The following is a 26,149-nucleotide window of genomic DNA, read 5'->3' on the forward strand; positions in this document are numbered from 1 at the left end:
TGTGTGTGTGTGTGTGTGTGTGTGTGTGTGTGTATGTGTGCATGTATGTGTGTGTGTGTGTGACTGTGTGTGTCTGTGTATCTGTGTATTGGGGATTTTTTGAACACCGTTAGTCCTATCAAACTGAAACTTAGTAATGGTTACTAAAATTCTTATCGATGCGACGTAAGTTTTTTTCAAATGGTACCTACCCTTATAGGTTGACCGGAAATGGTACCTAGCCTTATAGGTGTCCTCTTTTATTTAAGTTTTTGAATTCAATTATCTCCCAAACGGCTAATTTAATCGGACTGAAATGAATGTCTGTGTGTGTGTGTCTCGAATAGGCTGAACCGATTACGATGGAACATTCAGGATTTATTGTATGCATGTCCGGAAAGATTACTGTGAAAAAAAATTGCCCAAAAACGGGAACGGAAACGGGAAAAACGGGACTGAGTGTCATTCCAACGCTATAATTTCAAATGTTCGCAGCCTGCGTTTTTCCGATAAATGGGAACGGGAATGAGAACGGGATCTGGAACAGGAATTGCTTGGGAATTATTGTGGCGTTGCAACGCATGCCGGGTTCAGCTAGTTTTAGATAAAACACATGGAATAAAATAATCTAATTTTCAAGAAAGGTTATCCTTTTGTAGACAGTGAAATTTATATTTATATTCTATTGAAAAAATATATTTACAAACGAGGTCATATGACGAGCTACCCACCTAATTTTATATAAACTATCAAAAACATCATTACAATCTTTTTATATCACTTGAAAAAAAAGGAAAAATATTTTCTTTGTGACAGATGCATATTGTTGCACTTCTTTAATAAATCAACAGAAATTAATGAGAACAAAGAAATATTAAGATAAATCCCCAGGGTGAAAATGGTGTAATATTAGCGAAATAATAGAGCGAGCCTTTCTTTGTCAGATGCTGCTTCTGCTTTTTTACTAAGAAAGACGAGAAAATCTAACAAAGATGGTGCCGGTTTGAACTGTAGAACTAAGTACATATTATATACAGGAGAGCAATAAGTGGGCTTTCACTTTGTATAAAAACAACTTCACAGAAGAGTGTATAAACCTTTAACTTCTTTTTACAATCGTTTTTTAAAAGGTAAAACATTCTAAATTGCATCAAATAGCGACGCGATCCGTCTGCAAGAAAAATAATTTTTCAGTATGAGAGCAAATTAAACTTCAAGACAAATTAATAGCGACACGCTTGAAAGCGGGAAAGCGTTTAGAAGCACAAGAGCCCTCACTTCCGAGGGCTTCAAATAAAAGTTAAAGTAAAAATAAGAAGGAAAAGGAGACTACGGACTAAGAAAAAGACGTAGGAAAAACGAAAAGTCGATAATTAGGTCGAAAGTCGAGATAACGCGTAAGATCTTATCTGCATAATTAAAAAGCAAAACGAAGAGTATGAGATAAAGGATAGGCCACTCATTCTGTACGTCTTAAAAAGAAAATAACACAAAGATATTTCAACTATAGTAAACATGTATATGTATGTAAATAAAGTCGTAGACGAAGGGCTTCTATGTACATTGTATGTATGTATGCAAAACCAATACATCATAATGCCGATTTAAGTAAAGCTAAAATCTATAAAAAATATACACGTAAATAAAAATCACAAAACTTCATCTATTGTTACTACGTTCATAGCGAAGTTCATAAAGTAAAAATTGGTTGTGACCAACCCATAACTTTATCTATGTATTTGAGGAATATAAGAAGTATAAAAAACAAAATTCAATAATGAAACATATGTATGTATGTACATACACGTTCACACATACCGTCCATGTGAGCAAAGTTCTATTTGCAGTTGTCGGATTTTGTACAATTTTTTTTATTACTTAAAATCATTATAAATATTATAAACATAATACATATATCAAGAAGATATATCTATTATGCTTAAAAGGTCAAAATAAAAAAAATGAAATATTGTGTTAAATTAAATACTACTCGAATACAAATATAAATTTTCAGCTTGATTTTTGACTGTGTTCTAAGAGGAAAAAGTCCCACTTTAATAAAAATCCGGTTTATTAAATTTATAATTTTTTTGTATTTTCATCACATTGATACAATAATTATACTTGAATTTTATCGAAAAGAGCACACATATTTAAAAGGTCGAAAAAAATATAGAAAGAAAAATCGAAGAAGAGTAAACTGCCACTTCCGGTTGACGGTTATTCACCAAATTTTAAATATAACTTGATATTAACTTATGTATACTTCTAGGCATGAAATTTTTGTTCAATACACACACATAAAGTTTTTTTATAAAACCGTAAAAAAACCTCGATTTTCTGTAACCGATTCCAAATTTCAGTTAGGACTAACAGTGTTCAAAAAATCCCAAAAATACACAGACACACATATGTACACGCACAAACACATTTTTTTAGATCATGAATACGTGATTACTAATCACGCGGATAGAGAGCGTGCTTTTTCCAGGAGTCGGAGCGGTTTGGCTCTATTTACAAAGCTAGAGTCCAAAAAAAAAGATTCGTCTATTAGATAATATATCTATTAACTATAAAAAATGTAATTATAAAAGTAAACTTATTTAAAGTAGCTTCTTAACCCTTTGCCCGCGTCACCAAATTTAGCGAACATGCCCTGTACGCGGCTGCTTTTTTGCGGATTTTGTTACCGCGTTTTCAACTATAAATATAGGTTGTAATATTTTATAAATTATTTTAGCCTATATTGAATTTTTTTTGACTACTGCCATCTATTGAATTTGGTAAAGTATACATTTAGTAATATTTTCAACCAAGTTATAAAATTTTAACACAATAGACGGCTCTTATACAGGTTGGAACTTCCAAGAAATCTATGCGTGTCTCGCGCGCTGAGGGCATGTTCGCTAGGACATGTATAGTAGTCTTACGCGGTGGAAAGGTTAAGAATATTAAAATATTTAAAAGAGAATCCAAAAGCTTATTTCTAGATTTGGTACAAAAATTTCCGGCAATGGAAAAAACTCTTTCAGTTTCGGACGAAGTTGCTTTTATTGTTAAAAGGGACGATAAACATTTTTTTAAATTATCGTTATTTTCTTCTGTCAGCATGTATACTTTAATTTCTTTTTAAAGTCGAGGCTATTTTTATTTACGTTATTTTGTATATTTGTCTTTGATAACTCCTTATTTAATTCTTCATTCATCAACACACAATTTTTTCAAGCACACAATTTCATTCTACATAAACACGGGACATCACAAATTCCGTGAATTCCTGGGAATATCTTTCCGGGTCCGGGTCGACCCGGGTCAGAAACCCTAACATGTATGTATGTACATATCGTACTGTACCAACTAATATATGTAAAAATGTACCAAATAATATATTTTATCACATTTTAAATGTACATAATTTTTATGAATGTACGTAATTTTAAAAAATCAGTACTTTATGGTAAACATTTTCTTATTTAAATTAAAATTAAAAAAAAATAATTTAAAAAAGTTGAGACACAATATTAGGGGGCCGCGATACCGAAGATGTTGCCGGACATTATATTTTACGATATGTATCGGAAAACGGTAAAAATCAAAATAATTTTACAGACAAAAATATATGCAAAATATAACGCAAATTGAAAAAAAAACGATACTATCGGTATTTCATTTTTTAATACCGGTATTACCAAAGGCTTAGTTTCGGTATTGCAATCCCTAATAATGTCACGCGCCGCAGGACATAATCCGAAATAGCCATCAAATCGGATGAAATTTTCGCCTCCATAAAGAAAAATAAATACATATACATAGATGTATTTAGTATGGCGTTGTATATTTTTGAATAGCAGCACGTAAAGTCGATATTCCCGGGCGTACTCCCAACCTTCCTTGAACAGTCAATATCACTTTAAAACTATATAGGGAACCACCGACGGTGGAAGAGAGCGCGTTATTTGACTAATGCGTTTCCCTTGTCCCACACCATTACCAGCATCCGTCCCAGAGCGAAAGACAAGAAACCGAAGGTGACGTCACCGGAAATGGTTGAACTCGACTTGAGGTGAAAAGCCCCGCGAATCAATGCTGCAGCCACGAAAATATTCCAAAGCGAACTGTCATCAATCATCGTCACAATTTAATGTAACAATATAATACTATTGCACTATGTACTGTTGATATTATTGTTATTCATTCGCAATATCGTGGTACGAATTTATTTTGAAATAGGTATTCAAACCAAATGCAATATAAACGTAAATATAATATATTTCCGATGATAGTGCAATATTAAAATACCGCATACAATATGACGTTGTCTGCATCATTCTTAAAAACAATTGATTTAAAAATCAATAGTAAGCATTCCGCTATCGCATATATATATATATATATGTATATGTATATATATATATATATATATATATATATATATATGTGTGTATATATATATATATATATATATATATATATATATATATATATATATATATATATATACATATATATATATATATATATATATATATATATATATATATATATATATATATATATATATATATATATATATATATATTTATATATATATATATATATATATATATATATATATATATATATATATATATATATATGTATACATATATTGGTACAGAATATCTATGTACAGAGAAAAATCAACATCGTTAACTCTCGTAAAGTAATTGAATCAACAAAAGAGCTTTTGTTGTGTTATAGTTATTATATTAGATTATCTTCATCGAGTCAAGTAAACCGTAATGGAGCTCATCTGTGACCTAGATTAAGCATATACATACATATGTATCTATGTACGTATACGTATTGTTTCGTCGTTAAGTAAACTTCAATTTTTGAAAAGTACATAATATATGTACATATACTTTTTACGGGTCTACGTGACGAGGCAGAATGTTAAATTACAGAAAACACAAATATCGGAAGGCAAAGATCGAAAATCGAAAGATCTTAAGTCGAAAGATCAAAAAAAAGGGTGCATGGTAAACGGTACATACTCACTTAATTTGGTTTGGCTCTATTTACAAAGCTAGAGTCCTAATATACGTAGAATAATATATAATAAACGTAGTTTTTCCCCGGCTTCGCTCGGTATTTGTAATATAAACCGCTTAAACGTGGCTTATCTAATAGCAAGTATTCATTTGTTTTTTTTTTTATTAAATTTATTTGAATCGAAAAGAATAATATTCAACGATATCGATATCGTCGTCATAGAAACTTTGATTTGTTTTCGATGCTTCCACCCAAAACTTACATACATACAAAGTCTCTTTCGAAATTATATAGTAAATAATTGAGGTAAATGTCAATGGGTTTGTCACATAGCTAGAAGAATAATTAACAAAATACGTGCCGTAATAAATAAATTAGAAAAATGGGTGAATGAGAAAACAGAGACGAATGGAAGCGTGTCAGAGAGGCCTTCATCCAGCAGTGGATGGTGAACGGCTGTAAATGATGATAAGGATATAAAGAAAGATCCAGCGCAGAAGCTAACGCGGAAGTTGATCTAAAATTAAATATATATTTTATAAGTGAATATCGAGAAAAAATTACATCTGAAATCTTGATTTATGTACTACTTCGGAGTAATGGTTTTACCTAAAATCTATCCACTGGAATTTTTGACATTTAAATGTTGTATCTTCTTAATATTTTATAATTATAGTCACAATTCCAAAAAGTTTTAAAGAAGATTTACATACATACATATGTATGTACATATGTACATATATCAAATAACTGGAAGTATAACTTTTGTCTTATTGAAAATCCAAAATTCGAAAGTATCTCACAGTAAATGAATTTCGTTTAAAATACTCTTCATATTCCTCCAAAATATGTACATATAGATAAAGTCATAACGCTATTTCTAGATTTTGTTATATTTATAACGTTATTTCTAGATTTTGTTGATTTAAAACAAAAGAGAGTAAACTTTTTTTTGCAATCAATAATTTTTATTTTAGCATAGAATGATTTTCATTGTTATCCGCCTGCTATTATATAATTTTCGTGTAAATTTACTTCAGCTAATTAATTTTAAAGGTAGTTTATTTTAAAGACGTAACGTGACTGTCATGTCATGTTCCGCTTGATTTGATTTTGCAACGCTAACGTTGTAAATCCTTCACTTTTCACATAATTATTATTAACTGGAACAAACGCAAATTCGATTTTCTGTAAACACACATTAAGTCAAAACTCTATCCGTCGACGGTTGAAAATGCTTCACGTAGAAGATGTCACGTCTGCGAGATAATAAAGAGACCTCAATCATCGCCATGTGTTTTCCCATGCGTAGGGGGTGACCATTTGCAATATTATGTGATGGTCGACCATATGCAGTACGTGATTTTCGACTCAAAGAACGTTCGCCATTAGCAAAACTGGGTTTGAAAAATGGCCGCGCCAAACGCCAATTGGATTCCTAGGCGTTTTCGTACGAAGATATGAAATATCCTTTACGTGAAGGATTGTACATTTTTCTTCGACACGTAAAATATTGCCATATTCGAAATTCATATGATAAAACGCAAGCTTTTGACAAACTTCTATAATTTGTGAAATGAATTATCTAGTACTTTATACCTATATACAGTGGCGGACTGGGACTGAAATCAGTGCATGCCAGGAGTCAAAGGGGGCCCACCCAGGTTTAAAAAAAATTGTCCCCCCCCCCATATAACAAAATTTTCTTCTTTCCATCACTCTAAAAATCAAGGGCAAAAAATAAATAAAATTTTCAAAAATGGGAATAAACAAATTTAGGTACAAGAAAAATGGCAAAAGCAAAATAGATCCATAAATTACATTGTATATTTCGTTTTAATCCTTGTCCTAGGTAGAGGTTGTGATCGAGAAATCTCGTCTCGAGATTTCTCGAGAATTCTCGAGAAATTTTGATTCTCGTTTCTCGAGAATATTTTATTGTAAAATTTCGAGATTCTCATTTCTCGAGAATATTTTATTATGAAAATTCGAGATTCTCGTATCTCGAGAAATCGTTTATTAGAATCTCGAAAATATCGAGAATATTCTTAATTTATCACTACTTACCAATAAACTGACTGATTTGTATACTTGTTAACTCGTAAATAATTTTGTGAAGTATTGTAATATGTATAGATGGTCAGTATTTTTTTTATTTGTCCGGTAAGTTATTATTAGGTCATCATATAAGTACATATACACATGTTACAACGAAATCGCACTATGTATAAGTTACATATGTATATGTACATATGTATGTGCATGTAGGTACTCGTCGCTAGTGCGAAAGTATTCGGTTATGATATCACTAAAACGCTAGTGAAAATATATTTTCACTGACAATATGACCCCTCTTAACACACATAAAACAAAGATCTTTGATTTATTATTTATTTATTCGAGTATTTGTTCCTTAGATATTAATCAATTTATAGTCAGTATTTTAATATGCATAGATGGTCAATATTTTTATTATTTGTCCGGTCACAAAAACACGGGCAAAGCCGGGTAGCAACACTGGGAATTTTATAAAATTCTTTTTTACATATTGTTATTTTTACTATTTTAAATTACTTTTGTATATTTTTATTTTCTTTTCATGCCTTCTTTTATAATATTTTTTTTATGGAATTTTACTTTTTTTTCTTTTCAATGTTCTATTATATCTCTCTATATCTTTCTTTTGTCATGTCTTTAATAAAGTTGTAAACCCCTGATATAATATACATATGTATGTATGTAGTGTTTGTGTCCTTTTGATTTTTGTATGTTGTCAAGTTTATATGCTAAAAAAATCAATTCGCTATATTAAAAAAAAATTATACTTTCTCGAGAATTCTCAAGAATCTCGAGAAACAAAAAAAGAAAATCTCGAATTCTCGAGATTCAAATATTTCGAGAAAATAAGATTCTCAAATCTCGAAATTCAAATATTCCGAGAAAAGGAGATTCTTGAATCTCGAGAATCAAAAAAAGTCGAGAAATCACAACCTCTAGTCCTAGGTATATCTTTTTTATATCGGAATAAAAATGGAAAATATAAAATATGAAAAAAATAAGCTTATTTTTGAAAAAATAATTATAAAAAAATATTATGTATAAAGGCAAAAAAGCGCCGCAGGCGAAAATTTTTTTCCAAAAATCTTCGCATGGTTAACAAAAATCGACCATCAAAATGTATCACTATATCAAAAAATATACGAACTTTCGGAAAAATAAACGATACACATCTGTTTTTGAGACAAAATAAAGTAAAGGGGACCTTTCTAACGATTCGCTCCATGGGATGAACAATTTCTAAGAATGTTACCCAAGGCATACCACTTAAAAACCAAAATATACTTGCTTCAATATAATAAAATCTTTTTTTTTTCAAAGCACATAACAGCGATTATATTATTAGTTACCCAAAAGTAACATACATAAGAAATAAACGCAGCATTCATAGATCCATAGTATCTCATTAATCATTAAATTCATAATATTTTCTAAATTCACACTATTCCTTAATTTAGAGGGGTGAGTGCCCCCCCAAATTACGTCCCTGAAAACAAAAAATGCATAATATTTTCAATTAATGTTAATCGAAAATCGGGATTTTGGGGAGGGGGCCCCTATCCTATGTTTCTATATACATGGATGTGTCTAGATTAGGAATAGATTTTATATTCGAAAACTGTTTAAAATTGTGTATTTAAATCTTACTATATCGTCGAAGTATAATCAAATGTTATTTTAAAAGTATGTATGAAGTAAATTTAAATCGCTGGTTGATAATGAATCGTCCTATCAAAATTGTTTTAAGCAATTCAGTTTATAATATTCACGGAAATTTGTTTATTCCCATTTTTATTTCAATAGGTAGTTGTTACATAGGTATTGGTATATGCATAATCTTGAGGTTGGAAATGGGCCCGGTAAAAGGGCCCACGCAAATGTTGAAACTTATATTTCGAGCCTAATAAAAAAAGTTAACCGATCCTTGGGCTGTTAAAGCAGGTATTAGTTGTTTGCGTATATCGTAAGAAATTTGTTTTGTTGAAATAATAATCCCAAATTGCAATATCCTATAAATTTTTACACACGTGAAATAGTTAAAAAATTATTTAATTTTACTGAGGGCCCATATTTTCTAATGGATAGTGGGGCCCACATGCCATCGGGCATGTACGCTTGTATGGCCAGTCCGCCACTGCCTATATATGTACTTCATATAATTAGTGTTTTTAAAAAAAACAAGTGTCTGTCTCATTAACCAGATTTTTCTACAAAAAGCACGTACAGTGTTATTGTAATTAACGACAAAATATTTAGTGACCAGTCTTGAATGCATTCCCGGTATTGTTTCCGCATATCTGGTCTGGTTTTACTGTATTTAGATGACCGCTAGACGCCTCCAAATTTACTCAATAGATAAAAATCAAATGCAATATTTCAAATAGCATTGCATCGATATTTAAAAAATTCGGATGTGACCAACCCATGACTTTATCTATGTATGTATTTGAGGAATATAAGAAGGTCGATAAGAATTTCAGTAACCAAAATACTAAGTTTCAGTTCGATAGGACAAACGGTGTTCATAAAATCCCCAAAATACACAGACACACACACACATACATTTTTTCTAGATCATGAAAACGTGATCAGTGATCGTTTCTGAGTTCGAATCAGTCAAAATCTCGAGTTCGAATTTTCGCATGATCACAAAACGTCATCTATTGTTACTACGTACATACATAGATAAAGTAAAAAGTAAAAACTATTTACAAGATTATATGTTTTAATCTTTCGGTAAAGTGAGAATTAAATTATTAAATTTCAATAAACAGGGTGTCACCCCCGGAATCGTAGCACCCTGTTGAGGTTCGATTCCCCCACGCCCCACACAATGCCCCTGTACAAATTATGCTGAGTGTAATACTAATAACTAAAGAGCGGATAGAGAGCGTGCTTTTTCCAGGAATCACGGCATTTTGGGTCTATTCACAAAGCCAGAGTGCAATAAAAAAAGGTTCGGCGAACCTTTAACAAAGGTTCATCATAAAAATGAACAATGCACAACGAACAATAAACAAAGAATGGCACGCTTCCGGTCCGACCTCTACTAATAACTCAGTTATGTATCTTCCAGTATCTACATATATATACCTGAAGACGATTCATGTTTTTAACGTATTTGGAGATAATTTTAATAACTTTAGTCTTATGACAGGACTCTTATTAGTAATAAGAGTATCACGTCAGCAGGTATATGTATGTAGATACTGGGTCAGGGACGGATCGACAGGGAGGGGGCGATGGGGGCAATCTCCCTCATCCCTCCCCTCCCATAGCAGAATTTCCAAACTCCGAATAACTATATGATACGGCCACCCACATGAATAAAACTTTATATACCTACTAGTGTTGTGCCCGTTGAAATTTCAATGGGTGGTTGAATTGGTTGATTTGTTTCTGTTCCGGGTCCCGATAACTGTTTCAGTTCCGGATCCCGATTTCTGCTTCATTTCCAGATCCCGGTTCCTTTTTCAATTCCGGTTCCGGATTCCTGTTTCAGTTCCCGGATCCGGATTCCTGTTTCAGTTTCCGGATCCCGATTCCTGTTTCAGTTTCGGATACAGATTCCTGTTTCAGTTCCTGATCCTGATTCCTGTTTCACTTCTGGATCCCGATTCCATTTTCAGTTCCGGATCCCGATTCCTATTTCAGTTCCGGACACGGAATCCATTTTCAGTTCCAGACCCCGATTCCTTTTTCAGTTCCGGTTCCGGATCTGGATTCCTGTTTCAGTTCCGGATCAAGATTATTTTTTCAGTTCCGGTTCACTTATATATAAAAAAAAACCATTCATTTCTGATTTGCTGTCATTAAACTTTTTTTAAATTTAATAAAAAACTAATGATTTTTTACAATAAGATTATTTATTTACTTATTACAATTACAATAATAATAATAATAACAATAATTAAAGACCGCTGTGACCTGACAGGTTACCCCAATTCGTCACAGCGGTTATATAATAAATTATACCATTTAAAAAATAAATTAAAAATAAAATTATACAAAAAAAAAATAAAAATTATGAAAAAATCTATTCATACATCTCTTGCTCTCTAGAGAACAAAAAAAAAGGTCAACAATAGAAATTGATAAAAGGAACCCATTTATTTTGAGCTGGCGCATCACTGTGCCGGAGACAAATCTTCATTTCATGTTAAAGGCGAGTTATGATTTTTAAATATAATATTTCTTTTTTCGAGTTTTGTCATTAAATCGGGGATTTTTTAGTACTTATTGGTTATATGGGCGCAACCGAACATTAAGTGTACGCACATTAAGTACACTAATAGAAACCGAAAATCACCGATTTTTTTAATGTAGTATTTTGATTATTATTACTATTACGAATATTTATTGTAAATAAACAATAACGATGTAATAATCAAATTTCCTAGTAAAACATTCTTATATTGCTGTATATTAGGGTTTCCAACAGGTCTCTTTTCAAGAGAACATGTCCTCTTTTTTTATTACTAGCCTATTCTTATTGACAAAATTCTTTTTTTTCTCTTTTGTCGAAAAATGTTATCTTTTTTAAATTAACCGACTTTTAAATATTTTATAATGATTGAACAATCATTTACCAAAAATTAAAATCTGATATTACCAATATTAAATTTTATTGATTACTAGTGGTTTTACCTACATAGCTTTGCTCGGTATTTGTAATATAAACCGATTAAACATGGCCAATCTAATGGTAAAAATTTTATTAAATTTATTTGAATAGTTTTATTTTATTTGAATATTCATTTGTACTTTATTAAACGTCACGAATTCTACGTACCAACAATAGTTACATACAAAGTCTCTTTCTAAATTACATACATATATGTATATGTATTAGATGTAGAATTTACGTTCAACTATTTTGTAAAACAAAACGATTCTCAGTAGATTAGGTTTTTCTAATGGTAAAGTGAAAGTGAATACACCAACAAACATGAGAATTTGAAATTATAAATATGAGATATAATAAAAATGAGTAATTAATTTCTGACCATATTTTTTATAAATTTGAGCTTGTATTAGATTAAATTAGCATTTATTATTATAAATACATGAATTATTTCATTTATAAACCGTTTTGAATCTTTCGTATGGAATAAATTTTTTTTTTGAAAAATTTCCTCTGATTTTTACATCACGGTTTTTTATTACAATCCCGGAACCGACACTGTACTGAATACAAATCTGTCAATTCCGAGGTCGAATTATCTCAAATTTACAACTTTTATTAATTATTTATATAATTAATAAAATTAGTATAAAAATTTAATAACTCAAAACAATTAAAAAATATATATGGATTTAAAAAAAATTGATCCGCCCCCGGGTGGGCTCGAACCACCAACCTTTCGGTTAACAGCCGAACGCGCTAGCCATTGCGCCACGGAGGCACGTAACGCTTGCTGACATAAAAAGAAACACTATGATTTCAAGTTGTATCTAAATCAATTCTACATATTTTTACATGGCTTTATACATACATACATACATATATATTTCACTTCGCTAATGATTCAGGCGAAATTCCTACATTCTGCATTTCAATCGTTTTAAAACTTACATTAAATACAATACGATACTAATCGCCTAAAAATAATCAACCTTGAGACACATACATTCCATTGTTATTGAAAAAACTCGCCAGCAGAGTTAAAACAAATATAAATCATTAAGCACATGTATAAATAGAGTGATAATTTCAAATATTTTGTATTATGCATAACATTAAACCGCTACTGAATATTAAAAAATATACACATTTATAGATTCATATATGTATACTGTTATTTCTGAATTTTTTATAGCATGAAAAAAAAATTTCCGAAGTGAAAAATAAAACATGCCAAATTATTATAGGATTATAGCAGGGCTGTGGAGTCGGATCATAAATTACCGACTCCGACTCCAAATTCCAACTCCAACTTAATCGATTTTAGTAAGATTGACTTTTCTTGTATAAAATTGTATAAAATTCTTAGTAAAAACAATAACTGCAATTTTCAACATTAAAAGAATTTATAAAATCACTAAAAATTGTCATCTAACCCAATTTATTTAATTATTGGTAATAAAATACGTATAAATAAAAACTAAGTATGTACATTCATTTGTGTATGAATTTTATACACAAACAAATCAATTTAATAGAAAAGTATGAGACGGAGGAAATAGTCGGTTTTTTCCATAACACATCAAAATACGTGCAATTCAACGATTCTATTATATTTATTACTAGTGTTGTACCCGATGAAATATCATCGGGTACAACACTAGTTGTATTAAGTTATTAAATAAATAAATAAATGTTGGCATATTAAGTTATTAAATAAATAAATGTGTCGGTCCTGTTTTTGATCCGCACGTAGTCGAATTTTTTCAACTACCTTTTAAAAATATTTAATTTAATATTTATATTTAATTTTGTAATATGAAAAAAAAGGTAAAAACTGCCTACCTACCTACATATAAAAAATATAAAACACCAATAGACAAAAATAATTAATTAATTAATTAAATAATTTTTCAATAGATGGCGCTAAATGCTCAGAGACTTGGCGCCGTTTATTAGCCTAAAGGAATCATTGGTAGCAAACATTATATATAGAAATTTATTTATTTCGTTATTATATTTGTAAATTATATTGTACGTTTTGTTGGCAGTGTTTTAGCTGTAACGTACATATGTATGTTGAATCGAAACGACTATTACGGCATTCGTTATCTTACACAGTACGGCAAGCGTTATATTACACAGACACAAAGAATAGCTATATTATATTATGATGTCATTAAAAATCATGATTTTTATAAACAAATTTCAAAAAATCAATAAAATTGGCGACTATAGTTGACCCATACCGTAATACTATTACCGTAAGTAGTCGGAGTTGATTATTTTTTTACGACTCCGACTCCGAATCCAAAGCCCTGATTAACTGAAGTACACTTTATTTATGATCTCCACATATTATTTTACGCGGTAGGCATAATAATGTTCCTCCAGATCAGGGACTTCAAACTGGTGGAAAATCCCCCCCCCCCCCCCCCCCTAAATAGGGAATTTTTGAGTTTCGGAGGTGAATTTCTGAATTGCTTAGCTTCTTGTTTTTTTCTCTAACGTTTTCTGAATGTTCGTCCACAACACAAAAGCATGGAAAAAGTTATTTTAATATCATGGAAATGCTCTTAAAAAAATTAGACTGGATTCGACGGGAGATTTTCAAGAAAAAAAAAACAAAAATATTATTGAACGTTCTTATGTTGTAGCACTAGAGATAACAAAGCAGAAAAACCACGTGTAACTGAGGAAACTTTTATCAAACCCGGTGCTCTCAAAATGGTGGAAATTATTTTGCAAAAAAAAAAGGGGGGTAAATAATGTTTAAAAGAGGAATGGAGCAAAATATGTCGGGAGCCACTGCACTACGTAGATATTATGAAAACATTCTAATTGAATTCTTGACTAATACTCGGCTCCAACCAAAAGGCACAATTTTGTTAAAGTTTTGATTGATACTTTCAACGTTTGCTGTCTCAAGAACGGCATACAATATTTACAATGTATTTAATGTTCAAGTATTCCATTAGATGGATTAATGGAGATATATTTATTTGTGTTATGGAAATTTTTCTTGAATTTCCAAATTTCAAATAATTAATTTTTGGGTACTTATTTTGAAACTATGCGGGTGAAAAAGAAAAATATTCGGATGTGACGTGATCAGTCCCACGACTTGTGGAAATCACATCATCCGATTTTTTGGTGCGATTCGATAAACATCAGTTAATATAATTTCCGCAAAAGGGCCTGGAATCCTTTCAACTTTCCGAATTTGAAAATAGTGTCAACATTTGTCCAAATTATGTACTCAAGAATGGAAAAATAATAATTCAGAAATATTGAAACAGAAAATATTTAACTTTTATGTGCCAATCTGTTTTTGTAATATCTGTATACTTATGCATAATATAATATAATATTAAAAAAAAAACACATCTCTCCCACTGCATATTCATAGGAGAACTTTTATTGCAGTCCAACGGAGAGGAATCCATCGAATCGCGCAATACCATTTCTAGGAAATTGAGAGTCAAAATAGTGAAAAAGGCGTGTGGATAGGTAGAGCACGCCCACGAACATTTCATTTGTATAAAAATGAATAATTCAAACGGGTCTCGAGGGTGCATATGACCGGTATGGTATGTATCCCTTTTGTCGGCGGACCCGTGTGAGAACTTTGTTTACTCCAGCGGCATAATGATTTGTAAATTCATCGTATAGTAAGTTGAGCATTATGTAAACGGCATATCGTTACCGGCCCAACCAACAAAAGCCTCTCCTTGCCAAAGCGGAACATTTACATTTAATTCAAGCGGGAAGACTCTCTGAGAGATTAGAGGTTGTGCGGTCTCTGACGTACATATGCTGTTCTTATTTTTTTGGCACGAGAAAGAGCGAGGAATTCGCGAAATTTACGGTGGTTACAAGTCTCATCAATCACCGATCACATTTCCGAAGAAACTTTCCTTATACAAATGCTATAATATAATATCTCATTTGAAAGTTTATCCCTTTTATTACTCGCTTGGCTTACTCTGTATGTGGTTTGATATCTTTTGTTCATTTTCCTAATCTTTAATGTCCACGTCGATTTCAACGATGGCTTTGAAGGCGTTTTACCTTCGAACATTGCCGAAAGCTTTGACCTGCACGTCGGCACGTTCGGTAAAGGGTGAAATCGTTATTTTCACTTCATATAATCCGATATCGTTATGTGGAAAATGTAAGCTCGGGGGACACTGATAGCTAGGGAAACGCATATAAAAATTTATCTTTAAAACAAAAAAAAAGTAAATTCGGGAAACGGAGACAATCTCCGCTTGTAAAGCTCAGGCGACAAGGGAATAAGATAACGTGCACACGTTCCCATTATTTGCACCCAGATTCCTGCCAAATTTTATGAAGAACACCGTAACCGTCCCAAAATTCTTACTATAAAAATCTTATTAAATCTACTTTCAATTATTAAAATACATTTTTTTATAATTTATTGTTATTTCAATTAGTTCTGAGCATCACATGAAAAGAACTTGCTATCGTCAAAAGGCAACTAGCGACACTTTCTCAAAAAGGCAATTAGCGACACTAGCGATTACGATTATCTCTCCCGAGTACGATATTGTGTGAAAACATAACTCTAATTAGACTTAAAGTATCTAAAAGCTCTCATAAGGATACAGTTCATGATTAATTAAGCACAACAGTCAACCGATAAAATATGACATGGTGAATCGAAAAATGTGAACATGCAAAACCCGAAATCCGAAAAGTGAAAAAAAAAAAAATCATTCGCGAAAAAACCGCACATGGAAAAAACGCACATTTGCAATAGTTTCCTGAATATTTTAGATTTAAAAACCTCGTATCTATGTTCGTAAGTCTGGACGTCTAGTCAAAATGCAAACACGAAGGCTCATGGAGACTCAATACAAGCACGAAGACCCAAAATTGCCTTTAATCCATGTTTTATTGTCAAATATTTTTGAAACTTCATATTGAGGTGAGCCCTGACCCTTCCCAAAGATCGGTGGACAAGTTTCTCACTATTTTCAATTACTATTGTCCTACAAATCAAGAGAGCAAAAAAAAGGTTGAGAATAGTGAACCATTTTTGTGGGTTAAAGCGTCCTGACCGCCGAAGTCTAGTGATCATAGTTGAATGTTTTAAATCAGTGGTGCACAACCCGCGTGGGCGCAGACTACATGCGGCCCGAAATAGCAAATTTTACACCCTAAATTAATTTCCTTCATCATCAAGTGTTTCATTGAATCTGAAAAAAAAAATATATATATATATACCATAGGTATATAAATTTGAAATTATAGTAAAACTTGTTTTATGCCCGTTGAAATTTCATCGGGTGCTTTCAGATTAATACATGATTTAAAATAAATTTACAATGTGAATAGTAATAATTAATCGGAATCGGAACTAAAACAGAAACCGAATCTAAAACAATCGACGAATCGAATCTCAAATAAGCTTTTAAATAAATACAAGAATCAATTTAAATACAGCAAGACAAGCTTTGAATGCATATTTCATTTTGATACGAATTGAAATAGCCGCGGGGATGACCGTTTGCATTGGTCATCGTTGTACCAAAACGCTCGTTAATATTTGCATATCGTATCGTTCGAACAATTCACTACTTGCTATTGTTGGAATGGCATGAGAGCGAGAGGGTGGGAGATAAAGCCAAGTTTCAGCGCCAAAATCGAAAATCGGTGATATATTATGTTGAAGGGGTGAGTTTTACCATACATACTATACATATACATATGTATTTATACAGGGTTGGGAATGCTTTGACGTGCGAGAGAATCATAAAGCCAATTTGCCTTAATGATGAAGTGGAAACAGAGCTGATAAAGTACGCATTATCAGACCAAACTATGCGTGATAAACTTACATGCGAAAATTTCGCATTTTCGGTTTTCACATTTAATGAATGAAATGAATAGTTTTTATTTTGTAATATAATATAACGTAATTTTGGTAGTTTTTCCGGTAAAAAATTGCCCCGTTGATGAATTTTTCCAGCTTTAAAAGTGAAGTACAACCTTTTTGACAGATGGGCCAATTCATGCAAGTATTTTCTAATTGTTCGTGGGCCGCAGGGCGCAAAAGTGGTTTTTCCAGTTTATTTAGTTACTTTAAAATAAAAATCGATTTTCTCAATCTCGCAATGTGGATCTACGGTGAGATCGAGATTCGTGCATTTTGATTAGTTTCATAACTGCGAGCGGTCGGTATTTCTGAACAATGACAGCTCAATAAGCAGCTATCGAAAACCGGGACATTTGGCTGTCCCGAAAGGCTCCTTCGGGACGCTGAGACGAGAGGCTTGAAACCGGGATATACCCGGAATACCGGGACACCTGGCAGCCCTAAATATGCTGGATCTTTTATATACTTCCATAACGTGTACTTTGGACAGGGTGACCATACATACGTCCCATTTTGGCCGGACAGTCCCGTTTTTTATGTGCTTTGCGTTCGTCCTGTCGTTTTTGTAAAATTGTCCCGTTTTGTGCGTCCACTGATGCACATATGTAAGTATTTTTATATTTTTTCGATATTGTTTTTATTTTTATGTCTTTCCTTGTTTTTCCAAATCAATTTGCTTCCCAAAAAACAAATACTATTTCATAAATATACATTTACATAAAATATATAATATATAATATTTTAAAGTGACATTAACATATTTTGTTACATGATTCATTTTACATGTTTTTTAAAATAATGTATTTACGTACTTTTTTTTATTTCATAACTACGTTTAAATAAAAATAATTGAAAATTAAAGAAATAAAAATTTTCAATTGCACATAATTTTTGCAATTAAAAAAAACCGAGAATATCTTTTTGGAAAATTTATAGTTATTTTATTTGTTAATTTTACACGTTTTAGAAAATAAATCAACCTGCAGCGCATAAACATCATATATATATATATATATATATATATATATATATATATATATATATATATATATATATATATATATATATATATATATATATATATATATATATATATATATATATATATATATATATATATATATATATATATATATATATATATATATATATATATATATATACATATATATATATATATATATATATATATATATATATATATATATATATATATATATATATATACATACAAAAAGAAAATAATAAAAGCTATAACATGACAAAATAGGACATTGCATAACTAAACTAATGTATTAAAATATTGGACAAAGGTTATAAAATAGAATAGAAGAAGAAATGGATCAATCAGTCAAGATTCTCTTGATGTTAGTCCTGAATTGATGTAGGGAAACACGGAACAGATCAACCTCATTCAGCTCCCCGTTAAACATACGATAAACACGCTGCAGATAAGAATATTTTTGAATATTTTCAATTAGTATTGAAAGGATTAAGTGAAAAGAGTGCAACGTGTCTAGAATACCTAACTGGGATCCTGAAATCAACCTTATTCAGGGGTGATTTCAATCAAGGAAACCATTTATGAGCTTAAAGAAGAATGTAGCATCAGTAAGTCGTAGCTTGATAGAAAATTTGGTAAAAGATAGGATTTTTAAAATATCGGGAACAGTAGAATGGGTGTAGGTAGGAAAAAGGTAGCGTAAGGATTTAATAAATTTAAATTTAATTGATGCAAATTCAGATGAGACCTTACAAAGGAAAAATAAAGTAATTTAAGTTCATAAGGATCATTTAAGGGTTTTGTTGAGCGGAGTAGGAATCCAAGAAGTTTAAATGCTTTGTTAGTAGTGAAGGAAATATGTTCAAAGAAATCGAGTTTATTATTGAGTATTACACCAAGATCCTTAATAGAAGATGATGTTTTTAGAATTGAATGGTTTAATTGATAGTGATTGGTAATAATTGACTTACTTCTAGTGAAATTTAAAATAGATCATTTTTCTAGATTATTAAAAAGGTCATTGTTTAAACAATATATAGAAAATCTATCCAGATCCTCTTGTAGCTTATGATAATCGTCTATAGTGTATATATGTATGTATGTAGGTTTATAAATTTTTGTATCATCAGCATATAGAAGTATAGAGGAATGTTTGAAAATGTATGAAATATCGTTAATATAGAATAAGGGACCTAAATGCGACCCTTGTAGTACTCCGGAAGGAATATCTATAAGTGAGGATTAAAACCATTAAGAGGGCTGTATAGCCGAAACCTTAATTTTGTTGCCGTTCCTTTCTTCGATATATATATTGAGTGAATGTATATATTGGGTGAATTCGACAATATATATCATTATATACATATATTGAGTGAATGCGACAGTTTCGCTTCGACCAAATAATACGTTTCCTATTCTCCAATTTTCTCCTCCGAAACTGTAAACCAATTTAAAAAAAAAAATCATCATCGGTATGAATTCCATCAGATGCATTCCAATGGTAGATATCCATAGCATATTAAGAAATAATTTTTCTAGTGCCATAATTGAGGAAGGGAGAAGTGTAATGCGTTTGCAAGGACAAGGCGTTGGTGCCCAGCCCCCTTAAGAGTTATGATTTGATGACGGTTTAAGATGTAAGAAGAGATCCAACGAAATAGATTTCCTCTGATTCCGAGGTTATGTAATATATGTATATAATATATATGTAAGGTTCAGTCCGAGTTGTCGTGTCAGAAGGTAAAGTTGGAAATTGCTGTTTAAAGTTTCACCTGGCGATACGGTTGACGTTTGAATCAAAGGTGTAGAGGGTGCGATAACGGCGAAAACCCCCCCCCCCCCCCCCGTACACTGCAAATAAATGAAAGTTAAATTTTGTTTCGTGTCACCCTGTCGTGGACCATAAAGTAATCTGATAAAGCGAACTCTACGTTTACCCTTTTGGATGTTATGCCAGCCTGCAGCTCCATATAACTTACATATTTCGTTTGGGCGATTTTAGCGGTGGCATATTTGAATTAAATTAAATTGTGAAAAGACAGCAAAAAAGTAATACTTTATGGTCACGCTTCATTTTTACATACAAAAGAATAATATTCGCCTTTGGTATCGAGATATTTTGTTTAAAATATAAATTATATTTTGATACTATTTATATTGATTCTAATCAACTCTAATACCATTGTGAAACAACTTGTGCTTCGATTAATTTTTGACATGTTAATTAATGTTTGCAAAATACGGAAGCATTTTCTATTCTATTATTTTGACTAAAATTGAATGTCATGTACAGCCGTATTTTTAATGTACGGTAAATTCAAAGTATCAAAGATGATTGAAAATATATTTTTATATTTAACCCGTTGGGTGCTAAAGACACGCCTGTCGTGTCGTGTTCACAAAATTTCCGTAGCCGCGTGCGCTTTGTCCCTTTCCAACAGAAAGGTTAAAAAAAAATACGCACTTGCTGTAGTAACGCGAGAAGCATTCAATTTTTTCGCCTAAAGGTCTCTATACACTCTCTATTTTAAATTTTATATAATGTTATTTACTGTTTATTTTTTAACTTATTCAAAAAATATAGATGTTTTGGTGATTCTATTTTTACTAGTGTAGGGACCAGTTGATTTCAACGGGTGGTTTCGAAAAGGAATTGAAACTCGAATAAAAAATAAAGTTAAAGATATTGAATCGACTGGTTTCGGAAAGAAATTGATGCACGAATTAGAAATTACGAAGTGATTACGAATTACGTTTTGTGCATCGCCGACGCCCCGACGCCTTCGCCCCCAACGCCCCCGATGCTTCCGGCACCCCGGGGCCTTCGCCCCCGGCGCCTCCGACGCTCCGGGGCCTTCGCCGCCAGTGCCCCCGATGCTTTCGGCACAAAAAATTGAAAAAAATGAAAATTATGAAAAAAATGAAAAATATGAAAACAATTCCCCATACTGGTTGATGATTGATCATAAGAAATCGGAAATCAATTCGAAGTGGATTGTCGACGAAAGCCGAAGATAAACTTCTAAAGGATAATCGAATATTAAGTAATTTTGGAGCGTTTTTTCTATCGAGACCCTAGTCTAATGGCTAGCGTACCTGTTCTGGGCGCGAGGACATTGGCTCGACTCCGTTATTTGGAATTAATTTTATTTTTCAAATATCGCTAAAATACAAATTAATTTCAATAATTTCAATTAAAAATATATATTTAATTGTTTTATATGAAAAGAAAAAAAATGGTTCAAAACCTCGCTAAATAAAATTATTATAATTACGTATTTTTATATGGCGACAGCGAAAATTTTCAATTAATGTTTAAAAAAAAAGAAGAATTTCAAATTGGGCCGTGGCGTAAAAATATATAAATGTAAAAATGCCAATTTTTTTTTCGATTTACTTGCTTACACGATAATGGTGAGTCGATTCCTGGAAAACATAATACCTTTTAGCAATTGTGGACTTTTACGCTATCTTTTAAGGGAACTAAATAAGGGGAAAACCACAAGTTCCTTTTTTACGGGATATCATATGAAAAGTACATTCAGTCTTAGCTCAACTGTCGTTTGAAACTTCTTCAAACGGGTCAACCAGCCAGCCTTCAACATCAAGAACATGGTCGAATACAGCTATGCAGCGTCAGGAGATTCCTTTTACGGGGAGGCCAGGGATTAAAGTTGCTATTCAGGGAAACGAACCCATAGATTTTCTTTAATTTATTATTAGATCAGGAATTTTATAATCTCGTGATTGAACAAAGCAATTTATATGCAGTAGAAATATTAACTAGATCGAATTGTGAGCATAGCCGTATAGCACGCTGGAAATATATAACAGTCAACGAATTTAAAATTTGACTAGGACTTTTGCAGCACATGGGGACCATACGATTGAATCGTCAAAGTGATTATTGGAAAAAACATTATTTATTCAATCTCACCACATTCTCCCAATTTATGTCTCGTGATAGATTTTTTTTATTCAGAGGGCTTTGCATTTTAATAATAATGAAGAAGATGATACTAGCGAAAATAATGAATAAATATAGGTACTGTATAGCGTGCTTTATGCAAGATGAAGGTAGACGCGCCTTCCAAGAACTGTCTAGACCAGGCCTGGGCAAACTTTTTGGATGAAAGGCCACATTATAAATTAAAAATGAGCGGCGGGCCGCAAGTAAAACACTATTTTTAGGTATACATTATTTATTATCGTGAAAGGAATTAAAAAAAAATTTTTTTTAAATTTCATACAATACAACAATTGAATTTGACGATTGAAACTGTTTTACATTTTTAACAGTTTTTTAATTTCAGGAGAAAATGTTGTAGTAAATTTTCATCTGTGATGCTTTATTGTAAATAATTTTTATTCTGATCTGATCTGATTTGATTCGGAACTGAAGCAGGATCTGAGAATTGGAACCGGGAATCGGAAGTCATCACTTCAAGACAGATTATTATAATTCAAAAATGAATATTTTTTGCCCATACTTTTAAAACCCATACCTCTGTTTTAAAAGTTGCGGTACGTCACTGGTAGCTGAATCTATGTACAAATGTACATATATAAGAACAAAAATATGTTTTGAAGAGAGCATGAGTGGCAAAATCGCTATACATATTTACATATGTACATAGTTTTATCTGCAAGCGGTTACGCAAGGCAGAATTCTCATAGATGAGGGTCGATGTGTTTTTATATTTCCTTTATACTTTTCAACTTAACCCTTGTTTACTTTTGGGTCGGAATATGCGTAGAGGCGTCGGGGTCGAACCAAAATATGCGGAAGCATTTTCGAAGAATAGTAAGCACTTAAAAAGGGGAGGGTACAGGGTGCAGAGTGGCGGCACCCGGGTAAAAGATATGAAACTTTTATATAAAGTTGTCTGTTATTACATCCTACTACGTCGGCGAAAATACTCCGCCATCCGTTATATGAAATTTTTCCCGATAGTTTCGACAGTTAAATTACGTTTTTTTTTTGTTCTCGCGAGCGCACAAGAAAAAACTTTTTTGGAAAGTTTTTCTGCGAGTTTGGGCAACTGCTCTCCTTATTGGAGTGAAGCCCGTCTATTTAGTATGTGGGTCCGGTTCGAGATAAATGTTCTGGAAGCGTGGTTGTCTGATCGTTGGTCGCTACCCTCATTCCAACCTTGCACCACCGCGACTTCAATTTTATATATTTCTTACGAGATGCCATCTTGGGGCTGTTGTTAAATCGAAACGCTTGCGGCGCGCGTTCCGTGAAATATGGTCTTCTATATAAAAATTCATTCAAAACAAGCTGGTTACGGGAAAGTTGACTTCAAACGAATACTAGACTAAACTTTTTTACGTTACATTATTATTCTTAAAAATAAAAATGTGGTAAATATTGAAAAGAAAATGAGACACAAAATGAATTGGTTCGGCTGGTCCTATTTACATATATTATATTGAACATGAAATAGAATACTGTATTTACTTGCCATACTTATAAGAAATTGGACAATCGATCAAATCAGACGACTTCTTGCAATTCGCATGAAAAAAAATGTAGATATAGATTTTAATAGAATTTAATGTCATGTGTAAATTAGGGTTTCGGTATTTATTGATTTAATTAATTATTGAAAATTATTTTTCAAATAATGTCAAGCTTATCCAAAAAAGCTTCCAAAAGTACTAGAGAAGGTAATTATGCAAATAAAAGCTCTCTCCATTCGCTCCGAGTGCACTAAAAATACTAATGCAATAAGAAACTGGCAGCATGCTAAACAAGACAAGAAAAATCGCTACAGAGATGCTGAGAAAATGTTTTTATAAAATTTCCAAAAAAATAAAACTATTAATATTAATGAAACGATATTAATTTTCGGAAAATAAATTTTCTAAACTAAAATTATATTTAATGCATACTGTTTTATAGCTGACATCACAATTGTCAAAATTTTATTTTTCATTATTTAATAACATACCTTACATATTTCGAGTATTAATTTTATACGTGTTTACTGAATCGAAACGTAATAAATATTATCGAAAATTTATTATATTTTATTTTTGAATATTAAAGATTAACGTAGATAAGACCATACTAATGTTTAATAGTTATTGCATGCCTGATATCATTTCATAAGCTGATAAAATAACATAAGTATTCAATAATTATTTATATTCAAGACAAATAATAGACATATCCAATAAAAAAGGAGAAGAAATAAAGTGACGTGTGAAATTAGGATGAAGTGTATTTGGATTTGTTTTAAACTCGAAAATACCACCTTGCCAAAATCAATATTATCAATAAGTCATACTTCTCATACACGTATATTCCGTTTAATCTTTCGTCTTTTGTGTAAAAACTTTAAAAATGGAATGCATGAGAATCAGAGATTGTAAGGTATATTTTATGTACTTTAAAATAATTATAATGTACATAAAAGATTATAATTATAATAATATATTATAATAATATAAAACAACGTTTAAGAAGGATATTGTTATGTATGTATGTATATAAATCACCATAAGTAAATTAAATTAAAAATAAAAACGGCTCAAATTCCTATATGTAAATTAAAACGCGATTGTTGAAATGTCTCACGTATGTACGTGATTGAATGGGACTGTTGATTAAAAGATCTGAGCTTTTAACAAGTCATATTCAATTTTTACTTTATCTATGTAGGTACGTAGTAACAATAAATGAAGTTTTGTGATCATGCGAAAATTCGAACTGGAGATTTTAACTGATTCGTACTCGGAATCGATTACTGATCACGTTTTCATGATCTAGAAAAAATGTGTGTGTGATGTGTGTCTGCGTATTTTGGGGATTTTTTGAACACCATTAGTCCTATTGAACTGAATTTAAAATTTTTAGTATCAGTTACTAAAATTTTTATCGGCACAACGCAAAGTTGACCGGAAATGATACCTCCCCTTACGGGTGTCCTTTTTTTAAGTTTTTAAATTCAATTATTTCCAAAACTGCTAACTGAATTGGACTGAATTTTTTTTACATGTAATAGAAATAATAATTTTTATAACCTTATGTTTTTTAATATTTTTATCTGAACCGGAAATAGTACTTTTACTCTAGAAAAACGAGGTTTTTTATGTTTTTCTAAGAAACCTTTTAGTATATTGAACTGAAATTTCATATCTAAAACTTTAAGCTTAATACCAAGTTATGTATAAAATTTGGTAAGCATCCCTCAACCGGAAGTGGCAGTTTACTCTTGTTCGATTTTTCTTTCAGTATACCCCATAAACATGAGTGTTCTTCAAGAAAAAATTATAATTCTTGTATCAATGTGATGAAAATAAAAAAAATTACTAAACGAAATAAACCGGAAGTGGGATTTTTTCCTCTTAGAACGGTCAAAAATATTGTGCCCACTATTTTGTCCACACCCCCTCAACGTATCAAGCTGAAAATTTATATTTGTATTTTTTATGTACTAACTTAGAGCTGATAAGGTCTTGGTCAGAATTCTTAAACTGGAAGTAGTATTTTTTTTTTAAATCATATTTCATTATTTTATTTTAGCCTTTTAAATTATTT

At 31.5% G+C, this 26,149-nt stretch overlaps 1 protein-coding gene and 1 non-coding gene across 2 annotated transcripts in view; both read right to left on the reverse strand.

Annotated features, from left to right (window-relative positions):
* The window catches only part of LOC143912339 (uncharacterized), a 976,232-nt gene that overhangs the window by 819,758 nt on the left and 130,325 nt on the right, over positions 1 to 26,149 (reverse strand). The window lies entirely within an intron of this gene.
* Positions 12,404 to 12,476, reverse strand: TRNAN-GUU (transfer RNA asparagine (anticodon GUU)). The gene has a single exon. It is a non-coding gene; the product is annotated as a tRNA-Asn (tRNA).

This window comes from Arctopsyche grandis, chromosome 1, assembly GCF_051622035.1.
Source record: "Arctopsyche grandis isolate Sample6627 chromosome 1, ASM5162203v2, whole genome shotgun sequence".
NCBI classification, from domain to species: domain Eukaryota; kingdom Metazoa; phylum Arthropoda; class Insecta; order Trichoptera; family Hydropsychidae; genus Arctopsyche; species Arctopsyche grandis.